General features: G+C 34.5%; 1 long non-coding RNA gene across 1 annotated transcript; it reads right to left on the bottom strand.

Annotated features, from left to right (window-relative positions):
* Positions 1-530: 530 nt before the first annotated feature.
* LOC135278052 (uncharacterized) lies at positions 531-20,680 on the bottom strand. The gene is made up of 3 exons (XR_010345611.1): positions 18,311-20,680; positions 5,112-5,195; positions 531-2,767 (listed from the first exon to the last, which is right to left on the bottom strand). It is a non-coding gene; the product is annotated as an uncharacterized LOC135278052 (long non-coding RNA).
* Positions 20,681-20,886: the final 206 nt, after the last annotated feature.

Genomic DNA, 20,886 nt, shown 5'->3' with positions numbered 1-20,886 from the left:
TGCTTGCATAACCTTAAAATATATTGGATAACATAATCTGTTTTCTTCATAATTAACACGGGCTGGTAATAGATTTTAGAGGAATAAAGATTTCTATATACCAAAAAAAGTGGCAAGCAATGGTTTTGACAAGTTAAACTATATGCAGTTAAAGTAAACATTCTCAAGATGTTTATTTTACAATTTCTGTATGAATTTCCTGGAAAACAATATAGAACACAGGTAGCATTTACAAATGTAGTTGGATATAGAGTTCATTTGTCATCTAGCACAACCTGGGTTTAAAGTTAGGTGGAACATACTTTAAGAAATGCTGAACGAGTTAGAGAAGATGGAAATAAAATAGAGCCATTCCTCCATATAATGCATATGGATATCATCAAGTTCTGGCTTGTCTGAATCCAATTCTAGTTTGTTTGTTTTAATATTATCTATCAGAAAATATAGTAGTCAGAATTTAAAAATTATGCACAACTGCAGACAAAATATCTGTAACAGATAACAAGTGACAACCATTGAAAGAGTAGATTTTTCTCCATTTATTGTCAGTCATTCAGAAAATAGTTATCAAATAATGCATGTCAGACACAGTGTGAGATGCTTGGTTTCCAAAGATAAATAAAATTAATAAACTATAATCCTTGCACCTAGGGAGATCACAATCAAAAGTCTGGCAAGTGGGAAAAGGGAAGACATTTAAAGAGATAATACAATCTTCATTGTAGATTTTATTACAGAAGAAGTATAAAATTCAAATTCATTCATTGTTTATGAAAAGTCACTAATATAAGCTTTACATACAAAAATCATTTTCAGCAGTGTACACTTTTGTGGCATTTTCAAAGAACTATAGAAAAGTGTTACAAACATAAATTCCATGTATTCTTCTAAATAACATGGTTATTGTATGAAATCTAGACTTTTATTGTGCACATTGCCAATTATCTATTTTACACTTACAATAACATGCTGTAAATCAAAATCAAGCCTCCAAACGTACCTTGGAAGAGACAGAATTACAAATAATGTACAAAGGCAAACAGCTGTTGCACTAGATTACCCTTCCTGAAAAATGTGATAATGCAGAACTTTTTCTCTCCTGACAGCCATTTAATAAAATAAAGCTCACCCAAGTGAGAAGTGCCTGCCAACAAAGCATGAAAAAAGTGTTATGCACTGCAGCGTCTTTTTTTGCTGTGTCAGGATCCATACAGAAACATTATAAAAATAACTTGCATACATCCCTTTCTTTTGTTCACATTTTTCCAAACATTCTTGTTCTGTTTGATCTTCTTCTTTTCACTTGGATCAACAAAGTTATGTGATAGTTGTGTGCAATTTGTTCTTCTAAGATTACCTAAAGTTGTCATTTATGTACTCTTGTCATAATGTCCCAGAATCTGTCACCTAAAATAGATTAACAGCAGTTGGCTTCAGTGATTATGTGTTCACTTTGCATTCTGTCTCAAGAGAAGTTGAAGTAGAAAACAGGAAATTCTGTAATTCTTGGAAAATTAAAATAAACTAGTAGTGCTGAGAAGAGACTGTAGTAACTAATGTGCTCCATAAATACAAATGAGTTCAGAATAATATATAAATTTAATTAATAACATTACTTTTAAGCACAACTGAAACTATCTGACTCTCATATGCAGAATTCACTATTCCCATAGCTATAGCTAAAGGAGAATCCTAGCTAATGGAACATCCCAGCTAAGGGTATAAGTGTTTAATTTTAGGGTGAATTTATTTTTCTTTCATAATGATACTTGTTACTTTTCACTTTGATCACGGGACAACTGTACTTCCTAAGAGTAGGTGTTCTGTGTACCCTAGCCTGGTAATAAATTTCTATCATCCCTCTTCAAATTTAAGTCTTAATAACCAATCCAGCACTTTTATATCTTTAGGTTTTGGCCTCCATTTTCCATCCCAACTCCAGGGAGAAATATTTTACATAAATCACAGGATTATTTAACTCTAATACCAGGGGTTTTCCTACTCTCATTTAAAAATATCTAGTTTCTTTTGTTGCTCTGTTTCTTCTGCTCTGGGATTTATATTTAGTTTTTGCTTAATTATCTCATGCAAATTCTTTTCAAGTTTAGCATCTATTTCATGCCACTATAATCTTATTTCGTTTTATCTAAATAAAATGCATCTCCTATTCTTTACCAGCGTTTGGCCTTATGACCTTCTAGATCGTGAAGTGAAGCTCTAGTTCTCATCCCCATTTGGTCTACCCCAGTTAATATAATTATACTTTTTTTTCTACCACATACTATCTGGTTAACCATATTTCAGAGAAGAGGAAATACTGTGTTTCTTTCAATTTGGGCTAATTCCTAATTGAGATTCTTTAAAATTAGCTTTACACAATAACTAAATGATTTAAGAAAAATTTATATATTATATATGTGTGTGTGTGTGTGTGTGTGTGTGTGTAAAACTTTTATGCAGACCCTTGATAATCATAGTATTCCCTCTCCCTCTGGAAGTTAGTATATTTAATAATGCTATTTATGATTTTAGACTGTAGATTTGGGTCAAATTATCTCACAATTGCCCAAAGGACCGGGTAAAGAAAGATGTAAAAATTCATCAACATTTCTGCAAAAGCATAACCTCCAATCCTAAATGTGCATTGATAGCAATGCTGGTCCCAGGCAAAATCAAGAAGTCAAACCAGCCATATTGCCTTCTGAAATGCATCTTCAATGTGGAACACCCTTATCTCATAGGTGTTCTTATGCTGTCTTAAATCCATCTGTAAAAAGAAAAGCAATGTAGAGAAAAATGTAACACTATTGATAATATCATGGTTTACTCTTCCCAAGATATATTGAATTTTATAAGATAAAAAAAATGTGAAAGCTATATTTACCATGGGTAAACATCAACATTATTAAAGAAATCACAGTTTACCTCTTCTATCTGGCTTTTTAAATAAATGTTGAAGGATATTAGCTCTAAAAAATTACATCTATTAAATTATTAAATTATTTTCAACACAATTTTATTAAAAGTAAAGGAAGGTACTAACTGAACCAGGGATTCTTAATAAACAGTACAGGAATTTTTAATTAAAATAAATAATTTTTAACATTTGTATAAATATTATGTAATTTCTTTTTATAGTCCATAAATATAGTTGCTGTGGTCTTGGAAAATTATTTTGCAAGAATTACATTCTAAGCCTTACTTCTATCCTTCTGATTAAAATAGAATGTACTTCTCTTATGGTTACTTCATTATGAGGCCTCATATGCATATTGCATTGGAAAAAGTAGAATAAAAGAAGAATAAATTAGTATCTTCCACAGTTGCTTATATACTTTAATTGATACTTATATCTCAGTCAATAACCTCTAGGTTCAAAGTTTTACAAAGTCTGTTTTCAATTTACCTGTTCTTTCTCCAATTTATACCTTAAATGAATACTATGCTTAAGTCAGATTTGAAACAACTCAATATTCCCTGAACTAGCCATAAACATTCCTACCTCACTAGAATGTCCATTTTACCTTTGCCTCTCCAAATTCTTCAAGGCTTAATCATTTGTAATACTTTTTTTTAAAATTTGAACATTGTATTTGGTTCATATGTCTTTTGAGTCTCTTTTAATATAAAGGGTACCCTTTCCTCCTTTTAGGGGACATTTGTTTCATAAAGTCGGCAGCTCACAAAACAACAATACAAGTCTGTAGAAGAACCCACATTCCAGATTTTGATGATTGCACCCCACAGTGTCATTGAACAGATTTTATTGATCTCCTGTATTGCCTGCAAATGCAGTTAGATCTAGAGGCTTCATTAGATTCAAGTCATCAAATTTCTCAATCTTTTTCCTGGATTTTGAGTCATACTCAAGGAAGTTTTCATCATTCTTAGTTACTGAAGAATTTGCTCATGTTTACTTTTAGTATCTTATGGTTTCATCCCAAAAAAATTATTTAAACCTTTAATCCCTTTGTAATCAATACTAGTATGTGGTATAAGGAGTGATTGCAATTTTATCTTTGTTTCATATGGCTCTCCAGTTATCCCAACATCACTTACTTAAAAGTTCATCTTTTCTCCATGGATTTGAATCCCTCAAGCCTCTTCTTGATCTCTTCTGTGCCTTCGTTTCTAGTTTCTTTGCCTACCAGCACTCCCACTGCCTTGCCATTCCTGATTACTGTTTCTCAAAAGGGTTATGTCCTCAGTGTTAACTGGCCTTTGGATATCGTCCTCATTCTTAAAGTCTTCTTTTGGGAAGGCTTCCCTAACATTTTCCTACCCTACCAAATAGGTGTCCCTCCCTTTTGCGGGGGTGCTGTGTGGCCTCTAATTACCTCTAGATGGTATCTCTACCACACATAGCATTCTTAAAATGTAGTCAACTTTATTACTTTTTCTTGGCCATTTCTTTTATTACTTAAATTGAGATATAATTCATATATCATACAATTCATTCTTTCAAAGTGCACAATTCAGTAGTTTTTAATATATTCACCAAGTTGTGCAACCATCACCACTAACTAATTCTAGAACATTTTTCTCATCCCAAAAAGAAACCTGTACCCATTGGCAGTCACTCCTCATGCGTTCCTTCCCCCAATCCCTGGCAACCACTAATCTAATTTCTGTCTTTTTGGATTTGACTATATTTCAAATAAATTGAATAATGTGCCCTTTTGTATCTGGCTTATTTCCTTAGCATAATGTTTTTAAAGTTAATCCATGTTGTAGCATGTATCAATACTTCATTTCTTTTTATTACTAAATAATATTCCATTTCATGCATATACTACATCATATTTAGCCATTCTACGGTTGATGGACATTTGGGTGGTTTTCTCTTTTTAGTTACCATAAACAATGTTGCTATGAACATTTGCATACAAATTTTCATATGAACATATATATTTTTTTCCATTTTTCCAGTGTGTTTCATTTTTTGTTTTGTTTTTTAATTTATTTTACTTTAGGTGCATACTATATCTGGCATTTCTCCCCATGTTATTCCCCACCCTCCGCTCCCTTCCTCTCTACCCCTCCCCACAACTGCCCCCAGCGTATGATGCTCCTCTCCCTGAGTCCACGTGTTCTCATTGTTCAACACCCACCTATGAGTGAGAACATTCAGTGTTTGGCTTTCTGTTCTTGTGTCAGTTTGCTGAGAATGATGGCTTCCAGATTCATTCAAGTCCCTAAAAAGGACACAAACTCATCATTTTTTATGGCTGTGTAGCATTCCATGGTGTATATGTACTACATTTTCTTTGTTCAGTCTATCATTGATGTGCATTTGGGTTGGTTCCAGGTCTTTGCTATTGTACACAGGGCTGCAATGAACATACATACGTGTGTGTCTTTATAGTAGAATGATAATCTCATTACCTAGTAATGGGATTGCTGGGTCAAATGGAATTTCTATTTCTAGATCCTTGAGAAATGGCTGCACTGTCTTCCACAATGGTTGAACTAATTTATACTCCCACCAACTATGTAACAGTGTTCCTATTTCTCCACATCCTCTCCAGCATCTGTGGTCTCCAGATTTTTTAATGATCGCCATTCTAACTGGCATGAGATGGTATCTCAATGTGGTTTTGATTTGCATTTCTCTAATGACCAGTGATGATGAGCATTTTTTCATGTTTGTTGGCCTCATATATGTTTTCTTTTGAAAAGTGCCTGTTCATATCCTTTGCCCACTTTTGAATGGGTTTCTTTGTTTTTTTTCTTTTATATCTGTTTTAGTTCTTTGTAGATTCATTTGTAATACTTTGTAAAGTAACATAGGCCATCTTGAGAATCTGTTGAATGCCATGGTATCTGCTGATAAAACACACACACATATATGTACACACAAATATTAGTTGTAATATCTGGGCTCTATGTTCTTTATATTAGAAACTTATAGCCTATGTGATATGATATGGTGCTTGATCAGTGAAATTTTTTTTTTGTAATGATACATAATAAGACAAAATGTTAGACAATGACCCAAAATATCTGGATTTTCAGTTCTGCAACTAACTTAGACAAGTCACTTTGCTATCTTGTGCCTCAGCTTTGAGTATGAAATATGATCATAAGGGCATATATCCATGAGTTACTGTCTTATTTTTAACATTCTGATTTTGAGATCCACATCCCAAAATGTAATCATGGAAAGCTAGGCTTCTGAATATTTATTTTTATTCATTAATTAATTTAACTTATGTGTATCAAAAGGTGACTTGACACTAGATGTTGTAGTAAAATACTTTAATATTAGTTTATTGAGACAGAAAACTGTACAACTTGTCAGGAGATTTTAGTTAGCTAGGGGTATACTCTAATCCATTTGCTCCCAAAAGTAGACCTCATTTTTTTCAGCTGAGTATTAGAATCTAATATTTCTTTCAGTTCCCACTTTCTTGAGTAGCTGGTAAGTCCTGAAGAAGTATATAATTGTCCATTTCTGTCACTGTTGCATGTTAAGCAATTGGACTTTCTCATAATGAAAAGTAAAATATCAAGTAAAAGCACAAATGATCATTTTAATTATTATTTAATATATATTCTTAAACCTTTAATTTTTAATACTGTCTAATGTTTGTTTCTTGTCCATATTGTAAACTGTTAATAGGCACAATTGCTTGTTCATCTTTATATTCTATATACCTTGTTTATAATTGGTAATCAATATGAATGTACTGATTTTTTTATCCAAACACATCCCTCTCAAATAGTGTGTACTATTTCACAAAGAAAGAATTCCTGATGCAAATTTGGGTTATCCAATTAAAACAGCCTCAAGGAAGAAATATAAGTTCTTTCCTACTATTTAAGGTACATGTAACTCTTCCTAGGTAGCTGGTTATTCTATTACTCAAGTAATATTTAAGTCCTGAATAAGTACTGCCTTATGCACTTACATATATTTAGTAAGTTAATCATTAGTTTAAAAAATAATTATTTGTTGCCTACTCTGTGGAAAAAAAACTGCTATAGAATTTGAGTGTCTATAGCACATAGGTCAGACAGCTAAACTCTCAATCTAGTGAGAAAGAAAAACAGCAAATGTATACATAAATGAGCAAAATAATTTCACAAAACAGTATATACCATGAAAATAATAGAAATGTGTTGACACCATACATTGTACAAGGACGAACTCTGAGTAAATGAGAATAAGTTCAGAATTGACTGGCAAGGCCAGCAATATGACAGTTGAAACAGTCAAGGAATGGCAAATGTTTTCAACATGCAGGACAAAAATGCAGTGTGGCTGAAATATGATTATTTAAAACATGTTGCAGTAGATCACATTCAAAGATATATATGTATGCCAGAAAAACGTGAAACCATCTAAAAAATAAAGTCTATATCAATGAATTAAGAATTCCATATCATCTAAACCAACATTCAGTAGTAAATGTGTTCTTCCTATTTCAAAGAAAAATAATGTGTAATTCAGAGATTTTGTGTAACTTTACCAAAGAGATAAATGGTGGAGTTGGTGTTTGAAAACAGGAAATTTTATTTACAGAGCCCATACTCATGTCACTATACTAGCCTACTACCTTGCCTGTGTTTCCCAGTTCTTGATCTTAGATCCTTTTAAGCACTTCTATGCAACACATCCTCTAAGCATCTTTCCTCCAGACAAATGTCTCACATAAGATTTGAAGTATTCCTTGACTAATTTTTTGATACCTATTCTGGAAATCCTCCCATTCTTCTGCATTTGGGATTTTGTTTTCTTTTTAATTAAAACACCTTTACCACAATCAAAGTATTATAAATATCCATCAACTTCAGACATTTCCTTGTGTGTTTTTTAGCTGAACTTGCTGTCCCTCGATGCTGTGCATTCCTTATGTTTCATTTTAGTCTAGCCCTCTGTTGTGTCAAGTGGGATAGCCTCTCTGGAATTCTTAATTTGTAGGTTAAAAATTATGTAATTTCTTTTTAAAAGTCATTTTTTTAAAGCCAAAAGAAAATAAAAACATGTCACAAATACTCTTTGTGGATTACAAAATTCAAAAAGTGAGTAAGCCATAAAGAAGCAGAGATCAAGAAAGACATTTTGTTATAAACAGACAAGAAGTTTTAAACAGATGGAATCTTTAATGAGTAGGATGATAGAATCTAATCAAGTTTTGCTAAACAAGATTGAGTGGTTAAAAAACCAAAGTTGATTGTGTTTTGCTAGACTCTAGGGTCAGCGAATTCTAAAGGAGATGATGATTTGATTGCATTTATGGAAATATGGATTCCTAAGTTACTGGGGATTGATACTGAGAATGATCAAATTAGAGTAAAAGGGCATTTTAGATGCCATGGAGAACTTTAATAATGTAAGAAAACAAGCAGCTCCAAACCTCTGATAACAAAAAGTACACTGACATTTCCATAAAGCGATCTAGATAAACTAATTTTTAAAATTATTATTCATTCTGCCAATCTTATCAGAGCAAGAAAATGAAAGATAACTCTTCCACTTACTTGTGCCTTAAAGGAAATAGCTAGGATAAACAAAGACCCCAGAGAATTCCTTAATCAAGAGGTTCTGCATTTGTTTTTGTTGTCTCTTGACAAGACCTTTAGTAATAAGATTCAACAACGGATAATCTTATGAAAAAGTGCACCGGTCCACTTGGCCATCTATTTAGAACTTTAATAGCTATCCCATAGAGTACCTTCATTATATGTCAGAAACGTTTATATTTTTCCATTTTCCATTTATCAATTCATTTAAATCCCCACAATAACTTTCTGAAGTGAATCTTATTATATCAACTTTATAAATGAGAAAAAAAAAACTGTGTCACAGAAATGTTAACTGTCTTGCTCAAAGTTAGATGGTAATGAGTAAGTTACCATCGTGGATTCAAACCCAGGAAGTCTGACTCTACATTCCGTGCCTTTCATCACAATATTTTACTGTCTATGTTCTGCCACAGTGCAAGGGATCTTGAGATTAAGCAATGCACACAATTGCAAGTTATAATATATAAAGTTTCTTTACTCAATTAACTTGACTTTGAAGACGTAATTTTACTCTCTTTCCCAGGCAGTCTTAATATGTTGTCTTAAGTTAAAAGATATAGTTAATATTTTGGAGTCATTCTACCTCTTTTACTAGTTAATCTTTACTCCTGTCCCAATCACGATCTGATATTATTTCTATGATCTCTCATCATTCAAAGAAGTGAATGTATTTTCTACTTACCCAAAGACATATTTTTTCAAATAAACATTGGCATAACCAATAAAATTTGAGGAGGAATCATCTTCAAATTGTAAAAATCAGGCTGCTCAGCCATTTCCAAATCAACCTTTAAGAGATACCTTCCTAATAGTTCCCCCAAGTCTTCCCATTCGCTCTCTGTTTCTGTCATTCCACTATCCCTAGTTACTCACCTGGGTGCAAATCTCTCCCTCCAGCAATTTCTATAACTTTTCGGATATATAGCCCAAGTTAATATACTAAAAGTTCTTTCCATCTCTATTTAATATTATATTTGTTTGATATTTCTACTTGATTTCAATAAAATCATCTCATGACATTGACCTTCTTCACAAGACTTCCTCCCACTGCTTTATTTCCAAGAAACCTGTATTTGTCCTGATACCATCCCTTTCCACAAACCTTCTCTAATTCCAACTGTATCATTTCCCACTTTCCACAAAGCAAAATAGGCTTACAAAGGGGATTGAGATATTCTGCTACAACTTTCAGCTTTTAAAAATTTTCCACATTAGTCATACAAACATCTTTTTACTTGCTTTCATTTCAGGCAAAGTTTAATGGCTTTAGTAACTCAGTTACAATTTTCCTGTCTATTCTATCCTTCCTTTTTCCTATACTCTGCTTGCAAATTTCCTAGCACGATCTTCAACTTCAGGACTCTGCTTCACTTCCCCTCAGCTTTATAAAACAAGCACAATCCTACCAGAGATCTTGTAAGTCATTCAGAATGTTTCAAACTCTGAGATGACAGACTGTAAAATTTCTTTTTCTAAACACACTCTGATCACCACCCACTTACCACATTTCAGTTGTCCTTCTGGAATCTGCTTCAGAGCTTGTAATTCATTTTCACAGAAATCTAGAATTTGAAATGGCCTGTTTCAACCTCTGATAAAGAATGTCTAAACTATTTTTAAAAGCGGAATTCTCATCTATGCTTAAGAAATTTAAGATGGAGAGATTAGTACTTTGTGGAGAGTGATGTCAAGAGGTTGTTAACTTGGACTTGTGCAGACATAAGTCCCATTTAATGTTTAAATTCATCTGTAGACTTTAGTTCTCAACTTCAAAGCAATACACAATATATTTTTTTACTCCCTCAAAAATCATAAATACTTAAGATAAACCTTCTCATTTTTACTGATTTCATCTTTTTGTCCTCATCATATTTATTCTTGCTAAATGCATGCCAATGTTTTGTCAATAGTCAATACTTTCACTAACTTGGAGTGCAGAGAGGGGAGTAGCCTCCTGCTACTTCAAAAATATACAGTATCACAAAGACATCAGATGTGGAGATATGCTTACCCCATCCTCAGTGCTGAGAACAATGCCCACCACATAGTAGATACTCAATATATATTTACTAATCATATGAATGAATGCATAAATTGAAGGATATATTCAACTCACAATATAATGAAGTTATTGCTTTAGACACTGATTTTGTTTACAAAGCCAAATATTGATGCAATTTTTATAATAGCCTTGTTACATACTAATACAGTTTGATTTACTACAGTTTCCAAGTCTTGACTAGGCTGAATTTGTTTCATTATGAATTAGTTTTAATTGTGCCATCACTCTCTTGAATTCAATGCAGTTTGGTTTATCAAATCCAAGTGTAGTTTTCAACAATTTTCCTGTTCCATTTCACTTTCTTAGATGTAGACTATTTCATCATTTTATTTGAAATCTTTCTGAATCACGATGCTGTAGTGCATCATATTAGGGATCATTTGCTAGCTTTGCATCATTCACCTGTTTGCTTCAAATAACCTATTTAGAACATATGGTAAAAAGAAACTGATCATTATGTCATTGTAAAAGAAACTGATCATTAAATCATATATTTCAAGCATTGTAGTAAAAATGCATAGAGCTTTTTCTAATATATCTACTCCGAGTCTCTGCCATCTTTCCTGGAGTTTCCATGATTTTGAAAAGCCATCTATGTCTTTATATAATTCCTGAGTATAAAAGGACATTTCTGCACAATTCTGTAAGGAATCCCATCCCGGTCATGATCAGACATTCCTTGATTCAGTAAATATTTAATAAACACCTATATGCCAGTAGGTGTAGAGTCAAAGTTATTACATTAAAAGCAAGTCCTGATATTTGTGGTAGAGACAAATAAGTTCCTAATGGTAAACACTGTTTAGTGCTATGTAGAAATAATTTCTATGGTAAGACAAATTGAGCATAAGGGTGTATATTTTAAATAAGTGATCAGGGAAGATCTTCCTAAGGTAATGTTTGAACAAAGACTTAAACGAAGTAGAAAAAAAAGCTATTACAACCTCTGGGTGAGGAAAAACAGCAAAGCTTTGGGATATAATTATGCTTGGTCTATTCAAGGAACAGCAAGAAAGCCAGTGTGGGTGAATTGGAGTAACACCAGGAATGAATCAATCAATTATTCAATACTTCTTGAATATAATCAGGCATGTAGTCACTTATTCATATAATCATACTATCTTCTAGCTCAAATATCTCCTTTGGTAAGCAGAGTAAACAAAAGAAATAATGTCAAATGCCTCAGTAGATTTCATATACTTAATATTTCTCTTACTGAGTATATAACCCATAGATCTCCTAACTCCATTTGCCTTCCAGATCAACCTGAACATGAGGATTAGCCATTGAATTATAATTTCTGTTATTCTACAATCACTTAACTTTTTTTTTTACTGAAACATATGCTAATATCCCCTTAATCCTCCAAGTTGTTTATTTCTAAATGATGCACTATAATGTGATTAATGTCAGCACTTCTAAAATCTTCTCTGCTTCTGCTTTCACAACATCCCAGTTGAAGTCACCTAAAGAGTACTGTTTTCTTATGACTTTTCTCACTGATAAGCTTTTCACTACTTGCTTTGCCATTTCTCTTTTAGCTTTCTTTGATGTGCCCTCTACTTCTCTCACACATTGATAAATTTGATTTTTCATAATTTAGTATGATTTTGGTGAGATATAAGAATACCAAATTTAGACTTAGGTAAAGTTTTCTTGTTTTCTTTAATGTGAAGAAATTGAATTGTGGTATCTCTCTATCTCTTCATCTGTAATTTGGAGATAATATAGCTTCTTGCTTGGACACTTACACTGACCTTAGAAGACCTCTCTCCAGCTCAATATTGTTCCTCCTTTAATCTACGTGATTCTTGCATCTCAGTAAATATTTTACCCTATGATACTGCAACTCCAAGGTCATGCCCTTGCTCATGTTCACCTATGCCTGGTATCCTTTTCTCTAACCTCACCTCTTTCTGTTCTTGGTAAATGCCTATTGTTTTCTCACACATAGATCAAATATTTATTCCTCTGAAACAGCTTGTTTAGGTTACCTAGGGAGTTGATTTTATTTAGCATTTTCATAAGATCTTGCACATGTCTCTAATATTATATTTTGTGTTTCCTAGGGACTGGAAGATACTCATGGGCTAAAACTATTATTTATATTTGATCACCTTTAAAAACCTTAGAACAAAGTGGAATATAAATATTATGCTTGTATTGTCTTAAAAAATCTTAGAACTAAACGGGATATAAATATAGCTACCTATCCTATATATAATTGTGTGCATATGATTACGTATGTATAATATATATACACATATAGCATATATTATTTAGAGTGAAAGAGACAATATACATGTGTGTGTGTGTGTGTGTGTGTGTGTGTGTGTGTGTGTGTGTATTTTTTTTGAGATGAAGTCTTGCTCTGTCACCCAGGCTGGAGTGCAGTGGCGCATTCTCAGCTCACTGCAACCTCTGCCTCTCAGGTTCAAGTGATTCTCCTGCCACAGTCTCCCAAGCAGCTGGGACTATAGGTGTGCACCACCATGCCCAGCTAATTCTTGTATTTTTAGTAGAGATGGAATTTCACCATATTGGCCAGGCTGGTCTTGAACTCTTGACCTCATGATCCACCTGCCTCAGCCTCCTAAAGTGCTGGGATTACAGATGTGAGCCACCATGCCCAGCCCAGAGGCAATATTTTTAAGATCTCAACCTCTGTGGCGAGATTATGTGGATTTATAGTCCATTTCTAGCACCTCAGAGTTGTATTACCTAGGAAAAGTCACTAAATAATCTCTGAGTCTCAGCCTCAGTTCCTTGCTCTTTTAACATTGGTTTATAATTATTCCAACATCATAATATTGTAGTGAGAACTAAATGAGTGCCTACAGAGTACATGGATATTTAAAATCTTAAATATTATCCCCATTAATCTTCTAATGTATTTTCCTCTTTGAGTCTAGCAATGCATCTTGTTCATGTCAGGGGATCACAGGCATCCGCTAGTGCACAGAGCGCAGTCTCTGCAACATAGTAGATAATCAATAAGTTTTACTGAGTGATAAATGGACAGATAAAACACTGCCTTTCTACAAGTAAATTTGACAAAAATTTTACTGAAGGGAAAACTAAAATCCTAGATATAAAGTAACTCATCTGAAAATACAAAGCCAGCAAGTAGAGACCAGAACTCAACATTTTACCATTCTAGATTCATAAAGCACTCATGACTACACTGCATGTTCACAATTGATGTGTGTGTATTATAAATAAATAGAAGGAAATGTACAAGGACCGATGGAAAGGTGAAAGAGTAGGGAGAAAAGAAAATAAGTTCCATTTAATTACAGTTTATTTTCCATAGCCTCTGAGCAATTGGGGGAATGTTATAAAGTTTGTCATCTTTTAGCCAAACTCATATTTGTGATTTGGAAATTTATAATGCTTCCCTTGACCACTGCTGTGTCTACACTACCCTCCATTTTTTCTATGGCCAAGTACATACTCTTCACTCTTCCAAATAAAACATACCTGCCAGTATTTCTAACCATTTGTTCTATCTAGACACAGATTGTGTTATTCAAATAGAATCATAACTACATGAAATACAATTTAATTAATATTTATTGAGATTCCCTAAGGTGCATTTATTAACCAAATGAAGAATGATTTGTTTTTAATTTAATAGCAACATGACATAATACAATCTGAAAGTGTAGTTGGAAGCTCCTACAATCAGTAATTAAAAAAGAATGAGTATACTAATGACCATGAGGACCTTTGCCACTGGGAAGGGGAGATTTGTATGACACACATAATCAACAATGAAGCAAAGGGTTGGTTTATTTTCCCTTTATAGTCTAAATCCAAATTTAATGGCTTGGACGCTAATATAAGTTAATGAGACTATCACAGGAGAAATTCTATATAGTGTATGCTGACAACTCAAGTGCCGTGAACTGACTAAAAGCAGAAACATTCTTAACAAATCGAATAAAGAAACATTTTATAGTCAAAGAGTTTCATCATAGGTAATGAAATGTTTATTGCCTTTTTCTCTCTAAGCATATCACTGGAAAAACATATTCACATGCACATAGATATGCATATTATACTAAAACACACACATTCACACATACATGAATAAACCAGAATGGCTTTCAGAAGACCTACAAAGAGTAGTTCTACCAACAAAACTAAAATTCTCCTTGGTGGTTATGTTGTCACATCCTTTTCATAGTTGTATGTGAATTACTGCAGAATGACACCTTCAATGAGACAAGTTATCAACATAAAACATTTCAGGAACAAAGCCAACTGGGAAGATATGCCAGTTACAGCAGAATAAAAGACAGTGTCACCAAAGCATCTATAGAACGAGTGCTGTTCTAAGAATCCATAAGCACAGTGGACACTGCAATGTTGTCTGCAAGGATAGACCGGGGCTCAAACGTCAGCAGTGTTCACTACTGAGTCAGTCATCTCTGAGTAAAGTAATCATACACCTCAAGTACTTCTTCAAGTTTTCAGTAGCTTTTAAATTTATTCTTTTCATTGTTCATATCTCTGTTCATCTGGATGCCCTCTAAGTGGTAAAATTTAGGCTTTCCACATCCCTAACTGAATTGTTCTTGCGAAGTCCTCTCCTTCCATAGTGGAAGTGCATACTATTTTCTTATTTTGTCCTAAGATGATCAAAACGTAACTCTCCTACCTCCTCCCTCCCATCCCTGTTGCCATCGTTTCTATAACTGGCATCCTGTAAAACACTGGGTTCCAAACTCTAACATCATCAGAATCATCTAGAGGGTTTATTAAAACACACATTGCTGGGAACTACTCCCAGAGTTTCTGATTTAGTAGGGCATTTCTAGTAAGTTCCCAAGTGATGCTAATTTAGCAGGGTATTTCTAGGAAGTTTCTAGGTGATGCTGATGATGCTGGTCTAGGGGCTATTTTGAGAATTACAACCTATAAAGTATTTAAACACTCATTAACATTTATCCATTAAATGGCAATGATAATACTCCATGATCCCTTTAAATGTATTTTGTAAAAATATATAGTATAATTAATATCAATGACTGTACCTTTCAGAACATGTGTGAGTCCCTAGTACATAATAGGTATTTTATAATGTTTTATTAAATGAATCTGAATCCAAAATAATAAATATATAATATCTTTATTTCTGTACCAGTAACTTAAAGATTAGGCAGTTACTTGAGAGAGAAGAGCCTTTCCCATAGACAGTCACCTGTTCTGTGATATAGGAAAAGCACAAGAGCTCACAATGGTAATGACAATGAAGTAACAATACAAAACATTTCCATAAGGAGAATTTCAAAGATTTTAAAATACTTTCATAGCCTTCATATACTGGATTTGAAACAGTTAACACATCCGAGGCTGCAGCATACTAGAGAAATGTGTGCAGCACAGCACAGTACGTGTCCTAAAGTCATTGGTATCTACACAGCAGGGAAGGCTTTCTCAGGTTGTGACCAACTGAATGTTATTCACTTACAGCCAGCATCCAAAACAACCCAGGTGTTGCTTCCCCTACTAGAAAAGGCTGCTACTTCTGGCTTTACAGATAGGTACTTCACAGAGCACATATTAAAACAGAACTCACATTCTTAAAGTTGCAGCTAATCAAAAATTCTCTAAATCAGAAACAGTGAGAATCAGAACAATCAAAATCCATGAATGTGAAAGATATTATTTAAGAAAATGCAGATAGAAAAAGGAAGGCTCCCTGAAAGTAGTTTAAACTCTTGAACAAAGATGCATCCATTTTAATTCAATGGATATGAGGTACAAACAGCATGGGACACAGAAGATTAGTAGGGCATCAAAAGAAAAAGTTTCCAAGAAAGATTAGGACAGAGACAATTCCATAAGCCATAAATGAACAATTCTTTTTATTATTGTACTTTAGGTTCTGGGGTATATGTGCAAATCATGCAGGATTGTTGCATAGGTACATACATGGCAATGTGGTTTGCTGCCTTAATCCCGCCATCTCCTCTATCTGGTATTTCTCCCCTCCCCACGCTATCCTTCCCCTGGCCCCCGCAACTGACTGCAGTGTGTGATGCTCCCCTCCCTGTGTCCATGTGTTCTAATTAAATGAACAATTCTTAACTGTTAAGGTAAGAGAGAATCAGCACTATGTGTAAAGGGGAGACATACAAGCTTATATTCACTGTATATAGAAAATTGAACATTTAGAAACTATTAAAATTATTCTAGACAAAAGCAGTATACCTTAAGTCTTGGTTTTATAACAAGGCATATTTCTTTTTATACGTTATCTTCTTTAAAAATTTTATTTGAGGTTCTGGGGTACATGTGCAGGATGTGCAGTTTTGTTACATAGGTAAACATGTGCTATGTAGTTTGCTATCAACCTGTCACCTAGGTATTAAGCCCAGAAAGCATTAGCTATTTTTCCTGATGCTCTCTACAACCCCCTACCTCCCCTGACAGGCCCCAGTGTGTGTTGTTCCCCTCCCTGTGTCCATGTGTTCTCATTGTTCAACTCCCGCTTATAAGTGAGAACATGTGGTATTTGGTTTTTCTGTTCCTGTGTTAGTTTGCTGAGGATAATGGCTTCCAGCTTCAGCCATGAAGACATATTTCTCTATGGGTAGCACAACACTTCCTTTCAACCCTAAAGACTCAACCCTGTGAAATCAGAATGTTATGCCCACTTTACAGAAAGAAAAAAGGTAATTGAGGCTGAGAGCTGGGACTGGAACTCAGGTCATTTGAGTGAAAACTCAGCATGTGTTTCATATACACAACTGTGTCTTTTTGGTACATTGCAGTTAAGTCCCTGGTAATTATTTAACTGAATGTTATATCCAGGAAGAACATATCAAAGATTATTCAGGTCTATTCTTCAGACAAAATTACAGTCTACATGATTTTGCAGCAAATATCTCAGAAAATAACTCGTTCTTATCGGTCTATTCACATTTATGGGAAAATACCAACTTTGGTGGCAGGATTTTGAATACAAAGAAAACCTAGCTTCTCAATGGGTTCACAGGGAAATCTTACTGTATTATGTATTTTATAAATGCAAGTTACTATTTTTAGATGAACAGTTCCACCATTCTTTATAGCCTATACTTTACTATATCTCTTATTTTAATTTCATACCAGTATTTAATTAGAAATTTCTAATGTTACTAAAAATAATTAAATGATTACTACGGAAACAGCTTTACTGTTGAGTCACTGATACTCATGAACACAGCCTATGTCATGTGAATCTCAGCATTTTGGGGTTTGAAGGTGTCTTACTAGCCCACTGAAGTGCAATGAAAGTGCAGACATTGAGACTGGATAGATCTGGATTTTAAATCCAACTACAGCACATGTTAGCTGTTGGACGTTAACCTGTCTGAGGCTCAGTGTGTATCTGTAATTAGGATTTTCAGTGAATTATAATTTTATGTTACCTTGGCATCCATTTTGAATGTTTAATTTTTTCATATCAGGAGCAAGGCGTAGTCACCCTTGTTTACAGTTCTCCACCTCTCTAGTTTCTTAATGTGTCCAATCTAGATACCTACTTTATACAACCAACTCCTGGTGACCATCTCCCTATGGAAAAACGATTTATAACCTATTGACTCCACACACCTCATGTACTGCTCAGATACACTTTAGTGACTGCCTCTCAGTCACAGTGAACTTCATGAAACTCCTCCCTGCTTGCTCTAAATTCACCATTAGAACTCGCCGCAGGAAACCCACCTAAGTAATGCCATGGATTTTAATAAAGACTTCAGCATAAGATCTATGGCTCACTTTCTTTCACTCCCCACTGACTGGTTGGGCATCCATGTCCTGGACTGCTTGCCTTCTCCCATTGGTCCTCAGGGATGTGCTGCCCTCTCTTTCTGGGACCTGTAAATAATAAACTGTTTGTTATTGTATGTTGCTCTGTTGAATTGCCTACTCTGTGTTTTTCCTGAATGAACCACCCAAACTTAACTTCTTTCCCAGTTAGGACCTCTTTTAGAGTTGATATATTGGTAGGAATAAACTGGACACAGGTCGGACAAAAGTCACAAGGGTGTCATAGTATAAATAAGTTTCCAGAGAGATACCTGGTCACAGGTTGGACACTTAGGCATTAGGTAGTCCGCCAGGATAAAGACATATCTGATAAAAGGCATATTGCAGTCATCCAAGACTAAGTCTCATGAATTTCTAGTCAGGCCAGGCTAGCGCTTATGGCCACTATCATTAGACAGGTCTCAAGACCAAACTGGTGAAAAAATATATACAATAGCATAGAGAGAGGAACACCCTGGCAAATTTTCAAATATATCAATTATGCCCTATATGTGCTCTCTATTCATGTTTTGCATTTATTATATATTTGTTGACTTTATTATCAGACTTTATCAGTCAAAGGAATTCTCCAAAAGGTCAGAAAACACATCTGTCTGTTTCTTTGCCACTGCAATCCCCGTGTTGAACATTATCCCAGTTGGTTGAAGATTGGTTGTGGTGGCAAACACTCTATTAACATTAATTGATATTATCATTTATGGTAGGCATGAGTCTCTTAGGTTTATAAAAGTTGAGTATAATCTTTGCAGAAAGTCACCAGTGGAAGCACATTTACAGCTCTTGAGGCGGCCCATTCCATATCCAGAGACTCCTAATGGCAGCAGCACCTCTCCAAAACAGAGAAGAAATTTCTGGGTATTAGATCTTGTTCTCACCACCTGTATTCCATAAAGCAAGTTTATTTTCCATTGGCAGAAGTAATCTTCAAATATTTAAATACAAAATGTTGTATCTGTTTCCTTAAGAAAATTTGCCTCTCTCTGTCTCTCTCACACACACACAAAAGCACAGGCCATATTTATTTAGATTTTATCTTTGAATTTTGTTTCTGCTTAAGGTTACGGCTTCTTTTATCTCGTTAATTGAAACTCTTTTGGAGACAGTGTTCACAGTTAGGTCCACAGGTATAGTTTAACAGGCTAGAAGCTATTAAACCTCTAGCCTGTTAAACCTCTAGAACAGCATATCCACATCTTTCCTTCTAGAATCTATACCTGCATTCATTTTATCTTCATGCTTTTCAGGCACTTAACCACTAAGTTAGCCAGTAGAGTGAAGGTGTATGTTGCAAATACTTCATAATTTAGTACTTATTAAGTAGTGAGAGAGGAAAGAATATTTCAGAGAAGAACTTTAAAATAATAATGTGGAATTTAGTTAGGAGGGCCTAATGTATGAATGCAGTATACATGTTAGAAAGTTTCATTAGAAGGAAAATGCACATTTGATTTGTAAAATGAAGGGAGAAGGAGACATTTTTAGACAGAATATTGTGGTATTAGTCAACTTTTGCTGTTTAACTGTCGAAGAATCTCAATTACAATAATTAATTATTTTTCTTGCTCATAGATCTGCAGCTCACTAAGGGAAGCTCTGTTTCAAGTTGCAAAATGGCTGCACTTTCCAGGCCTCAGGGCAAGTTAATTCTAGTCCACGTTTCTGCATTCTCCTTGAATCAGAAAATGTCAGCTGCCTTCTTATGTGAATCCAAGAGTGCAACAGGGGAAGTAAAAGCTAATGATTATTTATCATATCTTGGTTTAAGTCAGTCTCAATCAAATAACAAAGTCGGAAGGCAACAGAATGGGAAAATATTCTACACGTTTCTACTGTTGCATAATAGCACAATACAGAGATTAAGGATTGAATGCACTAGGACATGAGTATCTAGTAGCAACTAACTCCTTCACACGTAGGGTAGTGGTGGGGAAAATATTCAAGGATGTTGCCTAACCAGACCAACTTGTATTCCATGAAGTTGTGTGTTGACCCCTGTCATGGACTCTGTGATGCACAAAGCCACCCAATTACCGATCAACGGCATGAATAAAAAAATCATAGATTTAGGTACACATAAAATCTGTGTTAAAAATAGAGTCTGAGAAGTCCTTCTACCAAAAAGATTGAGAATTTATTTTTATTTTTTTAATATATTTTATTGTGTTTTAGGTTTGGGGGTACATGTGAAGAACATGCAAGATTGTTGCATAGGTACATGCATGGCAATGTGGTTTGCTGCCTTCCTCCCCATCACCTATATCTCGCATTTCTCCCCATGTTATCCCTCCCCAACTACCCACCCCCCCACTGTCCCTCCCCTAGTTCCCCTCACAGACCCCCAGTGTGTGATGCTCCCCTCCCTGTGTCCATGTGTTCTTATTGTTCAACACCCGCCTATGAGTGAGAACATGCGGTGTTTGATTTTCTGTTCTTGTGTCAGTTTGCTGAGAATGATGGTTTCTAGATTCATC

This window comes from Aotus nancymaae, unplaced genomic scaffold (assembly GCF_030222135.1).
Source record: "Aotus nancymaae isolate 86718 unplaced genomic scaffold, 86718_ANA_hifiasm-v0.15.2.pri h1tg000036l, whole genome shotgun sequence".
Classification (NCBI taxonomy): domain Eukaryota; kingdom Metazoa; phylum Chordata; class Mammalia; order Primates; family Aotidae; genus Aotus; species Aotus nancymaae.
Note: the sequence above shows the minus strand (reverse complement) of the source record. Positions and strands in the feature narration are given on the sequence as shown.